This window comes from Arachis ipaensis, chromosome B2 (assembly GCF_059453495.1).
Source record: "Arachis ipaensis isolate K30076 ecotype BB chromosome B2, ASM5945349v1, whole genome shotgun sequence".
NCBI classification, from domain to species: Eukaryota; Viridiplantae; Streptophyta; class Magnoliopsida; order Fabales; family Fabaceae; genus Arachis; species Arachis ipaensis.
In genome coordinates this window covers 50,145,055-50,157,281 of record NC_142437.1, presented here as the reverse complement: position 1 = coordinate 50,157,281, position 12,227 = coordinate 50,145,055, and positions in this window count along the sequence as shown.

Here is a 12,227-nt window from a genome sequence, read left to right as displayed (position 1 = left end):
TCAAAAATGATCCACAAAGTATATTAATCAAGCAAGTTCTAAAAAAATTTTTCAACCAATTGGGGTGGTGCCTTAGAAATAGAATTCTTAGAAAATTTTCATCATATTGACTAAGCTTATTCTAATGCAATGTAGTGATTTAGAAAATTTTAAAAATTTCCCCTAATTTACTCTTTTTTTCAATCAAAACATAATTTTTATACAAAGAGGGTCAACTAAGTTCTAACAATCCAAAAATTTTCAAATCACAATCAAAAGCCAAAATGCAACATGTATGTATATAATAATAAAAGTGTGCATCAACCAAAATAAGGGTGTTTACCATGACAAATGTGTACAGTAATCCCAAAATGATCTCAAAGATAAAGTGAAAAATAAAATAAAGTAGCAGAAACTAGAAATGGATGTCTGAAAGTTCACCACATAAATGCAATACACCGGTCACGAACGGTGACCTCCCCACACTTTAGGATGAAGCATCGTCCTCGATGCTACTGCTGAAGCTCGGGATGGGGGTCAACAATCGCGCTGGGCTGTGGCTCAGGCTCAGGCTGCGGCTCCTCAGGAGGCTGCTGGGCCTCAGTGGTGGTCTGTGTCTCTGGTGGTGCCTCCTGCTGAATCGGCTCCTCAGTATGCTCCTCCTCCTGATCCTGCTCGTCGGAGGCGGGAGAGTCTGGGAGTGGGGGTAGCTCGATACCCTGTGATACGAACACCTGGTCTATGCGATCGAGACGTCGCATGACACAACACTCGCTGCGCTCCATGAAGCAAAATTGGTGATGTACCAACAGGTAAGTCGGCTCAGGTGCTGGTGGTGGTGGTAAGGATGCTGCGGCTGCTGAAGTAGAGGAGGGTCCTGCTGCTGCTGTTGATGATGAGGGCTGAGCTGCCTCCACCACTACTCTGGCTCGAGAACGGCATCTGGGTGGAGGCTTCTCGTGCACCCACCCACCCCATGGAATAGTAACCTCCTTGTCGTCGTCATCTGGGGGTGATGGTGTCACGTCATCATCCTCCCACTGGACATCAGCTAGTGCCAGCATGCTGGTAACTAATGTAGGAAACGGCAGCAGGCCACGAATGTGAGCGCGCCACATACTCTGCCTAATCAACCGGGGGAAGTTTACCTCCTTCCCCTCCATCACACAACCAATCAGAACTAGCAAGTTCCTAGGAATCTCTGAGAAGTGAGTGGTGGGGAAGACATAGTGGCCGAATATATGCTGCCAAGTCATGGCCTCTCTCGACAGATAAGTGAATAACATCCCCTTGGGCTTCTTGTTCCTAGAATCCATCACCCAAGGGGCGTCGGGTGAGGCAATCACGCGCTTCAGCACCTCAGAGTCAAATGTCATGCAGTGGATGGCCACCTCTGCCTGCTTATAGGCGCATGTGTCATCAGGACGAAGTTGGCAAAGCAATGCCTCCCCAATAGCTACCTCAGTGATCAAAATCTCTCTACCCTTCACTTGGACTAAATCAAGATTGGCACGAAAGAAGTTGCAGTAGAATTCTCTCACCCATGAGGTGTTGATCCTCCCCAAGTCTCTATCAACAAAGTCCAATACCAACTCCAGAATATGGCCGTTGATGGCGCATCTCACATCATTGGGAAGGTGATAAACCCCGATTTCGTGGTTCATCTTGTGCTTAATTTGGGGGATTTTATCACTTTTTCCACATTTATTCAATGAAATAGCATGGTTTTGCAATTCTCCCTTGATTTGTGCTTAAATGTGAAAATATGCTTTTTAGGCCTTAAAATAGCTAAATTTAATCCACTTTAATTCCATTCGATGCCTTGACATGTTTGTTGAGTGATTTCAGGTTCATAAGGCAAGTATTGGATGGAAGAAGTGAGGAGAAAAGCATGCGAAGTGGGAGAACTTATGAAGAAATGAAGGAACCGTAAAGCTGTCAAGCCTGACCTCCTGGCACTCAATCGACCATAACTTGAGCTACAGAGGTCCAAATGAGGCGGTTCTAGTTGCGTTGGAAAGCTAACATCTGGGGCTTCGAAATGATATAAAATTTTTTATATGTTGCTTCGCGTTCAGGGGCGCGCACGCGCCATGTACGCGTGCGCGCCGATGCTGCTCGTGGCCCACTAAAGTGAAATCGCCCCCAGCGATTTCTAAAGCATTTTGGGGCCAATCCAACTCATTTCTGATGCTATTGAACCTAAGGATTGGAGGGGGAATAAACCAAGTAGTCATAGTTTAGTTTTCATCATGTTTTAGGAGTAGAATTCTAAAGGGAGAGGCTCTCTCCTCTCTCTAGATTTAGGATAGAAATTAGAGTAGAGTTAGGTTAATCACTCTCAAATTTCTCTTTCAATTATTGTTTTGATCTTAATTCTCTTTCATTTTAGTGTTCTATTGTCTTAATCTTCTTAGTTTCTCTTGTTAATTTCTTGTTTTGCTCTCTTTTATGTTTATAAACAATTGTTGGATCTTATTTTTCTTTAATGCAATTTTATGTTTCCGTGCTCTTCTATGTTCATCTTCATTGTTATTGTTGATTTCTTGCTTATGATAATTATGGGTTTTACTCATTCTTGCAATTGATGATGTTTACTTTTCTTGCACTCTAGGTGTTTGTTAAAATGCTTTTACTAGTTTTTGAGTAGTTTTCTTCACTCTTGGCCTAGGCTAAGGGAATTGAGTGACCTTGAGCCATTGGGTCTCAATGATTTGGTGATTTGAGAATCCTTGGTGGTCAATTTGATACTCATTGACACCAACCCACTACTAATCTAATTAGTAGATAGGTTGGGACTTATGGGTTGATGTGATCAAAGCCATTTGACGTACTTCAAGTCTAGGAGTAGATATTACGTACTTAAGGCTTTTGGAAGTAGACTTAATGAGCTCGGTTCCTCATAATTGTCAATATTTGGTTTGTAGACAAGGATGGTAATCTCAATTACCTATGTCTAGCCAAGAGTACTTTCCTTTATTTTATTAGTTCATTGTTTATTTACTTTTCTTGCCATTTATTTTCTTACCAAAACACAAAATCAAAACCCCTTACCCCTTTATAGCCAATAATTAAGCACTTCATTGTAATTCCTTGTGAGACGACCCGGAGTTCAAATACCTCGGTTAATTCTTATTTGGGGTTCGTTACTTGTGACAACCAAATTTAATTTGATTCGAGGATTGACTATTGGTTTGGACTATACTAACAACGGAATTATTTTGTGGAATTCCGAACCGGTATAAATACTTGTGTCAAATTAATGGCGCCGTTGCCGGGGAATTGCAATGGTGTTATGTTATTGGTTATTGTATATATGTGAATATTGCGAATAGGATTGTCTTTTGCTTGCTTACTAGAATTTGTTAGTTTTATTTTGTTTTGCTACTATGAATTCTCACCACTTTGGCTATGAGTTTGGTTCAAATTATGTTGTAGGCAATGGGAACTATAATGACAATATGCATCAAGGATGGAACAATCAAAGGTGGGAGGAGCCTCAAAGGATTGATCACCCTTTTTGGCAACAACCACCTCCGGATTCTTATGGGTATAATCTTAATCCTAATGCATATCAATCTAATGGATATGGTGACCCTTATTGTGATTGTCAACAACCACCACCATATGCCTATTGATGAGCGGATAATTTATACGCTTTTTGGCATTGTTTTTACATAGTTTTCAGTATGATTTAGTTAGTTTTTAGTATATTTTTGTTAGTTTTTAAATAAAAATCACATTTCTGGACTTTACTATGAGTTTATGTATTTTTCTGTGATTTCAGGTATTTTCTGGCTGAAATTGAGGGACTTGAGCAAAAATCAGATTCAGAGGTTGAAGAAGGACTGCAGATGCTGTTGGATTCTGACCTCCCTGCACTCAAAGTGGATTTTCTGGAGCTACAGAACTCCAAATGGCGCACTCACAATTGCGTTGGAAAGTAGACATCCAGGGCTTTCCAAAAATATATATAATAGTCCATACTTTATCTGAGTTTAGATGACGCAAACTGGCGTTCAACGCCAGTTCCATGTTACATTCTGGAGTTAAACGCCAGAAACAGGTTGCACAGTGCAGTTAAACACCAGAAACAGGTTACAAACTGGCGTTCAACTCCAAGAGAAGCCTCTACACATGTAAAGCTCAATGCTAAGCCCAAGCACACACCAAGTGGGCCCCAGAAGTGGATTTCTGCATCATTTACTCATTTCTGTAAACCCTAGTAACTAGTTTAGTATAAATAGGACTTTTTACTATTGTATTTACATCTTTGGATCATCTTTGGATTGTCTTTTGATCCCTTGATCACGTTTAGGGGGCTGGCCGTTCGGCCATGCCTGGATCTTATTCTTATGTATTTTCAACGGTAGAGTTTCTACACACCATAGATTAAGGTGTGGAGCTCTGCTGTTCCTCATGAATTAATGCAAAGTACTACTGTTTTTCTATTCAATTCAAGTCTATTTCTTCTCTAAGATATTCATTCGCACCCAAGAACATGATGAATGTGATGATTATGTAACGCTCATCACCATTCTCACCTATGAACGCGTGCCTGACAACCACTTCCATTCTACATGAAGATGAGATAGAATGAGTATCTCTTAGGTATCTAATATAGGGGACCGAGTCCAAGATATTAGAATCTTTGTGGTATAAGTTAGAATCCATGGATGGCCATTCCTGAGATCTGGAAAATCTAAACCTTGTCTGTGGTATTCCAAGTAGGATCCGGGAAGGGATGGCTGTGACGAGCTTCAAACTCGCGAGTGCTGGGCGTAGTGACAGACGCAAAAGGATCACTAAATCCTATTCCAGTATGATCGAGAACCGACAGATGATTAGCCATAAAGTGACAGCGCATTGGACCATTTTCACTGAGAGGACGGGATGTAGCCATTGACAACGGTGATGCCCAACATACAGCTTGCCATGGAAAGGAGTAGGAATGATTGGATAAAGACAGCAGGAAAGAAGATGTTCAGGAGGAACGAAAGCATCTCTATACTCTTATCTGAAATTCTCACCAATGAATTACATAAGTATCTCTATCCTAGTTTATATTTTAATCATGTTTTTATTATCAATTCACCATAACCATTTGAATCCCCCTGACTGAGGTTTACAAGGTGACCATAGCTTGCTTCAGGCCGAAAATCTCAGTGGGATCGACCCTTACTCATGTAAGGTTTATTACTTGGATGACCCAGTGCACTTGCTGGTTAGTTGTGCAAAGTTGTGACAAAGTGTGATTCACGTTTGAGAGCACCAAGTCTTTGGCGCCATTGTTGATGATCGCAACTTCGTGCACCAAGTTTTTGGCGCCGTTGCCGGGGATTGTTCGAGTTTGGACAACTGACGGTTCATCTTGTTGCTCAGATTAGGTAATTTTATTTTAATTTTAAGCTTTTAGTTCTTATTTTCAAAAAATACAAAAAAAAATTTCTTCTTTTTTGTTCTTCCCAAAATAATTTTTGAAAAAATCCAAGAAAAAATTAATAAAATCATAAAAACCATTAATATTGTGTTTCTTGTTTAAGTCTTGTTTCAGTTTTTAAGTTTGGTGTCAATTGCATGTTTATCTCTTTCTTGCATTTTTCGAAAATTCATGCATTGCATTCTTCATGATCTTCAAGTTGTTCTTGGTAAGTCTTCTTGTTTGATCTTTAAAATTTCTTGTTTGATGTCTTTTCTTGTTTCTCATATGCATTTTTGAAGTATTAATGTGTCAACATTGAAAATTTCTAAGTTTGGTGTCTTGCATGTTTTTCTTTTCTTAAAAATTTTCAAAAATAAGTTCTTGGTATTCATCTTGACATTCAAAGTGTTCTTGGTGTTCATCTTGACATTCATAGTGTTCTTGCATGCATCATTTGTTTTGATCCAAAATTTTCATGCATTGAGTCTTTTTGATGTTTTTCCCTTTCATCATTAAAAATTCAAAAATAAAAAAAATATCTTTCCCTTTTTCTCTCATAATTTTCAAAAATTTGAGTTGACTTTTTCAAAACTTTTTAAATTTAGTTGTTTCTTATGAGTCAAATCAAATTTTCAATTTAAAAATTCTATCTTTTTCAAATCTTTTTCAAAAATCAAATCTTTTTCATTTTTTCTTTCATAATTTCGAAATTTTCAAATTTATTTTCAAAATATTTTTCTTATTTCTATTTCATATTTTCAAAATTAATGCTAACAATTAATGTGATTGAATCAAAAAAAATTTTAAGTTTGTTACTTGCCTAATAAGAAAGGTTCAATCTTTAAATTTTAAAATCAAATATTTTTGTTTCTTGTTAGTCAGTAATCAACTTTAATTTTTAAAATCAAATCTTTTTAAATTTCTTTTTCAAATCTTTTAAAAATAAATTTCAATCACATCTTTTTCAAAATCTTTTCTAACTTCTTATCTAACTTCCTATCTTTTCAAAATTGATTTTCAAATCTTTTTCAATTAACTACTTGACTTTTTGTTTGATTTTAAAAGTTTTCTATTTCAATCATATCTTTTTCAAAACTACCTAACTAATTTCCTCTCTTTAATTTTCGAAAATCATCTTCCTCTTTTTCAAAATTTCTTTTTAATTAACTAATTGTTTTAACTTTTAATTTAATTTCATTTTTCTTTTTTTTATTTTCAAATTTTTTATCTTAATTTTAATTTAAGAAAAATATTTTTCTTTTCTTTTCAATTATTTTCAAAAATTCTCATCTCTCATCCCATTCTGTTTATTTATTCATCTACTAACACCCCTCTTTCACTCAAGAATTCAAACCCATTCCTCTCCCCTGTGTTTGGATTCTTATCTTTTCCTTCTTGTATTCTTCTCTTCTTATACTTACATAAGGAATCTCTATACTGTGACATAGAGGATTCTATATTTTCTTTTCTGTTTTCTTCTTTTTCATATGAGCAGGAACAAGGATAAGAATATTCTTGTTGAGGCTGATCCTGAACCTGAAAGGACTCTGAAGAGGAAGCTAAGGGAAGCTAAAGCACAACTCTCTGGAGAAAATCTGACAGAAATTTTTGAAAAAGAAGGAGACATGGCCGAAAATAATAACAATGCAAGGAAGATGCTTGGTGATTTTACTACACCAAATTCCAATTTACATGGAAGAAGCATCTCAATCCCTACCATTGGAGCAAACAATTTTGAGCTAAAGCCTCAATTAGTTTCTCTGATGCAACAGAACTGCAAGTTTCATGGACTTCCATCAGAAGATCCTTTTCAGTTCTTAACTGAATTCTTGCAAAATTGTGATACTATTAAGACCAATGGGGTTGACTCCGAGGTCTACAGGCTTATGCTTTTCCCGTTTGCTGTAAGAGACAGAGCTAGAATATGGTTAGACTCTCAACCTAAGGATAGCCTGAACTCTTGGGATAAGCTGGTCACGGCTTTCTTAGCCAAGTTCTTTCCTCTTCAAAAGCTTAGTAAGCTTAGAGTGGATGTTCAAACCTTCAGACAAAAAGAAGGTAAATCCCTCTATGCAGCTTGGGAGAGATACAAGGAACTGACCAAAAAGTGTCTTTCTGACATGCTTTCAGAATGGACCATCCTGGATATATTCTATGATGGTCTGTCTGAGTTATCAAAGATGTCATTGGACCATTTTGTAGGTGGATCCATTCACCTAAAGAAAATGCCTGCAGAAGCTCAAGAACTCATTGACATGGTTGCAAATAACCAGTTCATGTACACTTCTGAAAGGAATCCTGTGAGTAATGGGACGCCTCAGAGGAAGGGAGTTCTTGAAATTGATACTCTGAATGCCATATTGGCTCAGAATAAAATATTGACTCAGCAAGTCAATATGATTTCTCAGACTCTGAATGGATTGCAAGCTGCACCCAATAGTACTCAAGAGGCAACTTCTGAAGAAGAAGCTTATGATCCTGAGAATCCTGCAATAGCAGAGGTGAATTACATGGGTGAACCCTATGGAAACACCTATAATCCCTCATGGAGAAATCATCCAAATTTCTCATGGAAGGATCAACAAAAGCCTCAACAAGGCTTTAATAATGGTGGAAGAAACAGGTTTAGCAATAGCAAGCCTTTTCCATCATCCACTCAGCAACAGACAGAGAATTCCGAGCAGAATCCATCTAGCTTAGCAAATATAGTCTCTGATCTATCTAAGGCCACTTTAAGTTTCATGAATGAAACAAGGTCCTCCATTAGAAATTTGGAGGCACAAGTGGGCCAGCTGAGTAAAAGGGTCACTGAAACTCCTCCTAGTACTCTCCCTAGCAATACAGAAGAAAATCCAAAGAGAGAGTGCAAGGCCATTGATTTGACCATCATGGCTGAACCTACAAGGGAGGAGGAGGGCGTGAATCCTAGTGAGGAAGACCTCCTGGGACGTTCAGTGACCAATAAGGAGTTTCCCTTTGAGGAACCAAAGGAATCTGAGGCTCATCTAGAGACCATAGAGATTCTATTGAACCTCCTTTTACCATTCATGTGCTCTGATGAGTATTCATCTGCTAAAGAAGATGAAGACATTGCTGAAGAGCAAGTTGTTCAGTATTTAGGAACTATCATGAAGCTGAATGCCAAATTATTTGGTAGTGAGACTTGGGAGGATGAACCTCCATTGCTCATCAAGGAACTAAATGCCTTGGTTCAGCACACTTTATCTCAAAAGAAACAGGATCCTGGTAAATTCCTAATTCCCTATAACATAGACATACCATGACCTTTGAGAAAGCTCTGTGTGACCTGGGGTCAGGAATAAACTTAATGCCACTCTCTGTAATGGAGAAACTTGGGATCTTTGAGGTGCAAGCTGCCAGAATCTCTTTAGAGATGGCAGACAACTCAAGAAAATAGGCTTATGGACAAGTAGAGGACGTTTTAGTAAAGGTTGAAGGCATTTACATCCCTGCTGATTTCATAATTCTAGACACTGGGAAGGATGAGGATGAATCCATCATCCTTGGAAGACCCTTCCTAGCCACAGCAAGAGCTGTGATTGATGTGGACAGAGGAGAATTGGTCCTTCAACTGAATGATGACAACCTTGTGTTTAAAACTTAAGGATCTCCTTCTGTAATCCTAAAGAGGAAGCATGAAAAGCTTCTCTCACTGTAGAGTCAACCAAAGCCCCCACAGTCAAACTCTAAGTTTGGTGTTGAACCCCCACATTCAAACTCTAAGTTTGGTGTTGGGAGGTTCCAACAATGCTCTGAACATCTGTGAGGCTCCATGCTCACTGTCAAGCTATTGACATTAAAGAAGCGCTTGTTGGGAGGCAACCCAATGTTATTTAATTATATCTATTTTATTTTTATTGTTACTTTCATGTTTTATTAGGTGGATGATCAGGTAGAGTCACAAAAACTACTAAAAAATCAAAAATAGAATGAAAAAATAGCATTAAAAATAGCACACCTGGAAGAGGAGCATTTTGGTGTTTAAACGCCAGAAACAAGCACCAAGCTGGCGTTTAACGCCAGAAACATGCATCTACCTGGCGTTAAACGCCAGAAACAGGCTACATTTGGGCATTTAACGCCAGAAACAGGCAGCAGTCTGGCATTAAACGCCAGGATTACACAACAAGGGCGTTTTACACACCTAATTGGAGCAGGGATGTTAAGTTCTTGACCCCACAGGATTCCCATCTTCTCCCCTCTTTCTTCTTTTGCTCGAGGACGAGCAAACATTTTAAGTTTGGTGTGGTAAAAGCATTGCTTTTTGTTTTTCCATAACCATTAATGGTACCTAAAGCCAGAGAAACCTCAAAAAAGAGGAAAGGGAAGGCAAAAGCTTCCACCTCTGAGTCATGAGAGATGGAAAGATTCATCTCAAGGGTCCATAGCTCAGTAGTAGAGCATTTGACTGCACATCAAGAGAGCCCACTCATGCACCTCAACAAGAGCATGAGAAATTCCTCACCATGAAATCCCTGAGATGCCTCAGGGGATGCACTTTCCTCCACAGAATTATTGGGAGCAAATCAACACCTCCCTAGGAGAATTAAGTTCCAACATGGGACAACTAAGGATGGAGCACCAAGAGCACTCCATCATCCTCCATGAGATTAGAGAAGATCAAAGAGCTATGAGAGAGGAACAACAAAGACAAGGAAGAGACATAGAGGAGCTCAAGAGCACCATTGGTTCTTCAAGAAGAGGAAGACACCACACTTACTAAGGTGGACCCTTTCCTTAATCTCCTTGTTCTTATTTTACTATTTTTCGGTTTTTGAGCCTTATGTTTTATTTATGTTTGTGTCTTTACTATATGATCATTAGTATTTAAGTGTCTATGTCTTAAAGCTAGGAATGTCCTATGAATCCATCACCTCTCTTAAATGAAAACTGTTCTAAAAACAAAAGAACAAGAAGTACATGGTTTCGAATTCATCCTTGAAACTGGTTTAATTATTTTGATATGGTGACAATACTTTTTGTTTTCTGAATGAATGCTTGAACAGTGCATATGTCTTTTGATGTTGTGGTTTATGAATGTTAAATATGTTGGCTCTTGAAAGAATGATAAAAAAGGAAAAATGTTGTTGATAATCTGAAAAATCATAAAATTGATTCTTGAAGCAAGAAAACGCAGTGAATACAAAAGCTTGCGAAAAAAAATGGCGAAAAAAAGAGAAAGAAAAAGAAAAAGTAAGAAGAAAAAGCCAAAAGCTCTTTAAACCAAAAGGCAAGAGCAAAAAGCCAATAGCCCTTAAAATCAAAAGGCAAGGGTAATAGAAAAGGATCTAAGACTTTGAGCATCAGTGGATAGGAGGGCCTAAAGGAATAAAATCCTGGCCTAAGCGGCTAAACCAAGCTGTCCCTAACCATGTGCTTGTGGCGTGAAGGTGTCAAGTGAAAACCTGAGACTGAGCGGTTAAAGTCAAGGTTCAAAGCAAAAAAAGAGTGTGCTTAAGAACCCTGGACACCTCTAATTGGGGACTTTAGCAAAGCTGAGTCACAATCTAAAAAGGTTCACCCAGTTATGTGTCTGTGGCATTTATATATCCGGTGGTAATACTGGAAAACAAATTGCTTAGGGCCACGGCCAAGACTCATTAAGTAACTGTGTTCAAGAATCAACATACTGAACTAGGAGAATCAATAACACTATCTGAATTCTAAGTTCCTATAGATGCCAATCATTCTGAACTTCAATGGATAAAGTGAGATGCCAAAACTATTCAAGAGGCAAAAAGCTACTAGTCCCGCTTATCTGATTGGAGCTAAGTTTCGTTGACATTTTGGAATTTATAGTATATTCTCTTCTTTTTATCCTATTTGATTTTCAGTTGCTTGGGGACAAGCAATAATTTAAGTTTGGTGTTGTGATGAGCGGAAAATTTATACACTTTTTGGCATTGTTTTTACATAGTTTTCAGTATGATTTAGTTAGTTTTTAGTATATTTTTATTAGTTTTTAAATAAAAATCACATTTCTATACTTTACTATGAGTTTGTGTGTTTTTCTGTGATTTCAGGTATTTTCTGGCTAAAATTGAGGGACTTGAGCAAAAATCAGATTCAGAGGTTGAAGAAGGACTGCAGATGCTGTTGGATTCTGACCTCCCTGCACTCAAAGTGGATTTTCTGGAGCTACAAAACTCCAAATGCTGCGCTCTCAATTGCGTTGGAAAGTAGACATCCAGGGCTTTCTAGAAATATATATAATAGTCTATACTTTACCCGAGTTTAGACGATGCAAACTGGCGTTCTACGCCAGTTCCATGTTGCATTCTGGAGTTAAACGCCAAAAACAGGTTGCAAAGTGGAGTTAAACGCTAGAAACAGGTTACAAACTGGCGTTCAACTCCAAGAGAAGCCTCTACACGTGTAAAGCTCAATGCTCAGCCCAAGCACACACCAAGTGGGCCCTAGAAGTGTATTTCTGCATCATTTACTCATTTCTGTAAACCCTAGTAACTAGTTTAGTATAAATAGGACTTTTTACTATTGTATTTACATCTTTGGATCATCTTTAGATTGTCTTTTGATCCTTTGATCATGTTTAGGGGGCTGGCCATTCGGCCATGCCTGGATCTTATTCTTATGTATTTCCAACGGTAGAGTTTCTATACACCATAGATTAAGGTGTGGAGCTCTGCTGTTCCTCATGAATTAATGCAAAGTACTACTGTTTTTCTATACAATTCAAGCCTATTTCTTCTCTAAGATATTCATTCGCACCCAAGAACATGATGAATGTGATGATTATGTGACGCTCATCACCATTCTCACCTATGAACGCGTGCCTGATAACCAC